General features: G+C 44.7%; 1 long non-coding RNA gene across 1 annotated transcript; it reads right to left on the bottom strand.

Moving 5' to 3' along the window:
- Window positions 1-461: 461 nt before the first annotated feature.
- On the bottom strand, window positions 462-5,131 carry LOC121034762 (uncharacterized). The gene is made up of 2 exons (XR_005792596.1): window positions 4,918-5,131; window positions 462-971 (listed from the first exon to the last, which is right to left on the bottom strand). It is a non-coding gene; the product is annotated as an uncharacterized LOC121034762 (long non-coding RNA).
- Between the last annotated feature and the right edge of the window lie 255 nt (window positions 5,132-5,386).

Below are 5,386 nucleotides of genomic sequence, written 5' to 3'. Positions count from 1 at the left end.
TGAGCCAAAATCAAGAGTTAGATGCTTAACCAATTGAGCCACCCACTTGTCATGCCATTTTCTTTAATCTCCTCAAACTGCTTCTGCCTCTCTTCATCTCTTTTAAGGGATAAGTCATACCTTTAAACTTTGGGTACCATGATGGGTGAAAAAAATGTTCCTCTTCTACAGCTCCCCACTACCTTCTGGGGGGGGGTATGTTCCTCTTCTTGGGTGTGGGTTTGCAACTTTTGAGATGAACTCAGGAGCCACCTTAATTTTTCTGTATATTAAGTGAAGAAAGATTTTTGAGGGTAGGAGTGAGGTGGGAGGATTCAGGGTGAAGGACACAGGAGATGATGAGGTTGGGTGCTATGGGAGAAAAAGTTTTGGAATGACCCTTCTTTGGTGACAGAGAAGGGAGAGGGGAATTTGGACAATGTGGGAGAAGGGGATAATGAAGAGGAGAATGATAGCAACTGTTATTTATCCAGTAATTAATTTTTGTCAGGCATCATGCATAACCCTTTTTGCTCATTATTCAATCCAATCCTCCAACAATGTCATAGGTCACATTTTATTATTATCCTTTTGCTGCTAGGGAAACTGAGGCTCAAAAAGCTAAGAGGAATTGCCCAAAGTAACACGACTAGGAAGCTCTGAGCCAGAATTTAAGGGTAAGTTCTGTCTGACTTCAAAGTCCAAATTCTTAATGACAAAAAAATATATATATATATATTGACTTGCCAAAAAAAAAATTTATGTCTGGGCCTTCAGAAAGGCACAGGGTTGAGTTTTCAGGTAACTGGATTAATTACCTAGGAGGCTAAGTGACCCTGTTCTTCATTTTGTGGGAGAGTAGGTGGCACCGATGTGGTCACTAAGCAAGTGACTGGTCCACCATTTGTATATACTGGCTGGCTGGCTGCTGCTCAGAGTCTGGACCTTTTATCCAACTTTCCAGGATCTGGTCAGCCTGGCACTCTTCATTCCTATGGCATAAAGCAAACCAAGGGGTAGGGGAATAGGAGGCAGGGATTAGAACTACCCGGTTTCTTTCATACACATCAGCATTTTGAAGATTTCTAATCAATAAATAATCCATTTTAACAATACTTCCCAAAAGAAAGCATTTTATGGTCTAATTTAAGCTTCTTATATTATTGTTTAAAACCATTTTCTTTGTTTTAGGATAACCATGTATGTCAAAATCACACAATTTCAGGGGGAAAGACCATAGAATATCACAGCTAGAAGGGATCCCTCCTTCACTGCATGGATGATACATAGTCCCATAGAAGGTCCTAGGATGGCTTTAGAGATCTGTATTTAAAAGTCCTTGCCCTGCTACTTACTAATGGTGTGCCCTTGGGCCAGAAACAGGATCAACTCCTTCCTCTCCAAAACAATGCCTACCTGGCCGATGCAGTGGGGACTGAATGATGTACTCAATGCAAAGTGCCCAGAAAAGGCCCTGTAAGGAGTAGGTGATCAACAAATGGTAATGCCCTCCCTTGGGCAATATCTTCCAGATGTTCAGAGCAGAACTAGGACTAGAACCTTCTTTTCTGATTCTCATGCGTGTGTGAGTGTGCACACGCACGCCACGGAGCATTGGTGATGTTTGCTTCCATGAAGAACATGGTTTAGTCACCTTGTAATTAGGTGGGACTTTATAGTTTTCAAAGCACTCACTTAGATGATATTGTTCACTCTGTGCAACAACATGGAAAAATTACACAGGAGTGGTATTGCTAGGCCCACTTTGCCCATCAGGGACGGGAGGCTGAGAAAACGTGGTTTCCTTCAGTCCCATGGCTAGCCAGGGGCAGAACTAGACCACCACCCAGATCCTGTGGCTCCTTATCCGTGGCTCTTTGTACTAGCACACAATACCTTCTCACCTAAACACCAAACAGTTTCACCAAAGAGATAAGGAATAGTGGGGAAAAAATACACGGTGGGGGTCATAAATGACATAAGTCACCCACAGTCCTGATTAGATAGTGAGGGAAAAATTGGACTTTGATATGATTGAGCAAAAGGCAGAGAGAAAACACTGACAAGGCAGTAAACAACTCTCCAGGAGGGAATATGGGACAACGGGGGCTTGTGGTCACTGCTGACCACAGTGTAACTCTTTCCTGTCAGAGAACTACTGGACACTCTAATTCTGAAATTCTGCAGCCCCATTCTTTCTAACTGCTTCTGCCTCTGCAGCGTCCTAAGAGTTTCCTCAGACAAGGCAAACCTCATACTTTTTTTTTTTTTAATTTTTTTTTCAACGTTTATTTATTTTTGGGACAGAGAGAGACAGAGCATGAACGGGGGAGGGGCAGAGAGAGAGGGAGACACAGAATCGGAAACAGGCTCCAGGCTCCGAGCCATCAGCCCAGAGCCTGACGCGGGGCTCGAACTCACGGACCGCGAGATCGTGACCTGGCTGAAGTCGGACGCTTAACCGACTGCGCCACCCAGGCGCCCCAAGGCAAACCTCATTCTTTATCACATTCAGGCTTTAGTTGTCTCTAGTCTCAAGGGGATGGTATTTCTAAGACCTAGAATTTAGATCTTTTTTTTCTTTTTTATTTTTTAAATGTTTATTTATTTTTGAGAGAGAGAGAGACAGAGCATGAGCAGGGGAGGGGCAGAGAGAGAGGGAGACACAGAATCCAAAGCAGGTTCCAGGCTCTGAGCTGTCAGCACAGAGCCCAACACAGGGTTTGAACTCATGAACCACGAGATCATGACCTGAGCTGAAGTCAGACGTTTAACTGACTGAGACACCCAGGCGCCCCTTGAATTTAGATAATCTTAAATTATCACTGTCTTTCTGCACATAGATCTTGTAGTCTGACGTGCTGAATCAGATGGTATGGAGGCTAACCTGGCCATGTAGCAATCCAGAATATCTAGACTTTTCTTTCATGTCTCTTCATGGAGTCTTCACTGAACACTCCAATCACAGCCACCACGACCACCACCACAATCTCTTGTACTTTCAAATGCATTCTCTTATTTGGTTTGAGTTTATTTGGTCCTGACCTCAACCCTCTCTTCCCACTTCTTAGAGGTTTCTTGACAACAGGCCAGTCTTAATCATCTTGTGTTCTCTACAAAAGTGTACTCTCTGCAAAATGCCTCTGTAGCTAACAAAATGCCTTATACGTACAACCTCAGTAAAAATGCCGTGAGCTATGTTGAAATAACACTAGCTCTATCTCTGTGACCACAATAAGGGCCACTGCTTTCAGGGCCCTGAAACCATCCCAACCACTAAAGCAGATTGCAAGATAGTAAGGAAATGTCTGTACCACAGATTAGAAACGATATTTTAAAAGGCCATATTGACCCAATCATGGATCTTCCTTCCATTGTGTAGATGTGGCCCCTTTTTAGGAAAGTTCTTCCTCTGTAGTATTACTAATCCTATAATGTTTATTATTTTTTTTTGAGAGAGAGAGAGAGAGAGAGAGAGTGCAAGTAGGGGAGGGACAAAGAGAGAGGGAGACAAAGAATCCGAAGCAGGCTCCAGGCTCTGAGCTATCAGCACAGAGCCTGATGCGAGGCTTGAACTCATGAACCATGAGATCATGATCTGAGCCAAAGTCGGTTGCTTAACTGACTGAGCCACCCAGGCGCCCTTATAATATTACTAACCCTATATTGAGTGTAACTATGATATATAGGAGATTAACTTGCATGTGTAAGTTTGTGGACTCAGACTTCATAGTGCTCATGAAAACATTGAACTCATGGCCTGTCAGTTGACTTACGTAGATATCATATTCAAATCCAAAGTATCTAGAGTAAGGCCGGGAGTGGAGAATAAACATGGCAGTTGTTGGAGGTACTCTTCTGTTAGAAGAGTCTGCAGCTGGGGACTTCTAAACCAGAGTTATATATTCAGATCAAGCCATTTAATAAAAATTTACTGTGTGCTAAATGCCTCATCATATGTCATTTCATTCCTGCTTCATAATCCGTTTCGGATGGAGGTGTCGCTAGCCCATTTTACAAATGACAAAACTGAGCATCAAAGAGATTGAAGGATTCCCCACTGTTTCATAGTGCCCAAGTCCCATGTTCTTTCTGCATATTGTGGCACCTCAGTTTTGAACCTTTTACTAAGTTCAGAGACTTACAAAAAGAACCAAAACCCTGCTAGCAGTCTGTGTTGCTCAGGAGTTGCTGTTTCTCTATGTTCCAGTAAGCCTTATCCTTGCTTTCCTGAACTTTGAGTTTCAGTTGCACATCAAACTGTGGAGGCGGCCAAATGCTGGTGGCACCAGTAGGGGTGAGCATGGTAGTGATCCTCTGACACGCCTGGCCAGGCTGCTGTCCACGTGAAATGATGCCCAGCAAGTGCAGGGCCACCCAGGTCTGCCTACGCAAGGCATTCTTCCCTGATGAATGCAGGTTAATGTCCAAGGTTATAAACTGCTGGGAGGCGGGGAGGGGAAGGACTAATCTATGCGGTCTGTGGTCGCCAAAAGGTAAGCAGCTCTGCTTTAGACCACTGGCTTGGAGGAGGCAGTGTCCCCGTGTACCTGTCCTGTGACTCTGGGCAAGTTCCTCGCTCTCTCTGAACCAGAGTTTCCTTATCCAGAAAACAGGAGTAATAAACCCTTCCACAGAGGGGTGCTGAGATTGCAAATCGTGTATAGGGAGAACCAGATGCATCATAACACCTCTAAACACAGCTATTAGTATTGTTATTGCTGCCACTGTTCTAGCAAGAAGAACTAGTGCTGGTAGCGTAAGTAAAATTATTTCTACCGTGCGTCTCTCAGTGGGTGGCATGATTTAGTCACACTTCTGACACTCCAGCCCTGACCGCCAATGGCCGTCACTAATCCTACTCTGCGGTCTTTCGTCACTGTCCACCTTCTCTTCCTCCATTCTCCTTTGACACAAAGCAAATCTGATGAAACTCACATGTCCCCAGAGCAGATCATCGTGGTCTGATGAATCAAGCACCAGGGGCTTGAAGGAGCACCAGGCAGACACGGGGAAACCAGAAAGCGTGCCTTCAGGTGGCAAGTGGAGTCAGGAACACCAGGGGCGCCTGGGTGGCTCAGTCGGTTAAGCGTCCGACTGGATTTCAGCTCAGGTCACGATCTCACGATTCGTGAGTTTGAGCCCCACGTCGGGCTCTGTGTTGACAGCTCAGAGCCTGGAGCCTGCTTCCGATTCTGTGTCTCCCTTTCTCTCCGTTCCTCCCCTGCTCATGTTCTGTCTCTGTCTCTCGAAGATAAATAAATGTTAAAAAAAAAAAAAAAAAAGAATGCCAATGGTCTGTACTTGGCCTAGCCCCCTGCGATCCTTAGGACAGGCCTTGCTTGGCCAAACCTTCCCTAGGCAAATGAGCTTCAATTTTGTGTTTCAAACATTTCAATTTCCTTTC

The sequence above is a fragment of the Herpailurus yagouaroundi genome, unplaced genomic scaffold, assembly GCF_014898765.1.
Source record: "Herpailurus yagouaroundi ecotype Mexico unplaced genomic scaffold, PumYag 160, whole genome shotgun sequence".
NCBI lineage: Eukaryota > Metazoa > Chordata > Mammalia > Carnivora > Felidae > Herpailurus > Herpailurus yagouaroundi.
The sequence above is the reverse complement of the archived record's forward strand: the minus strand, read 5'-3'. Positions and strand labels throughout refer to the sequence as shown.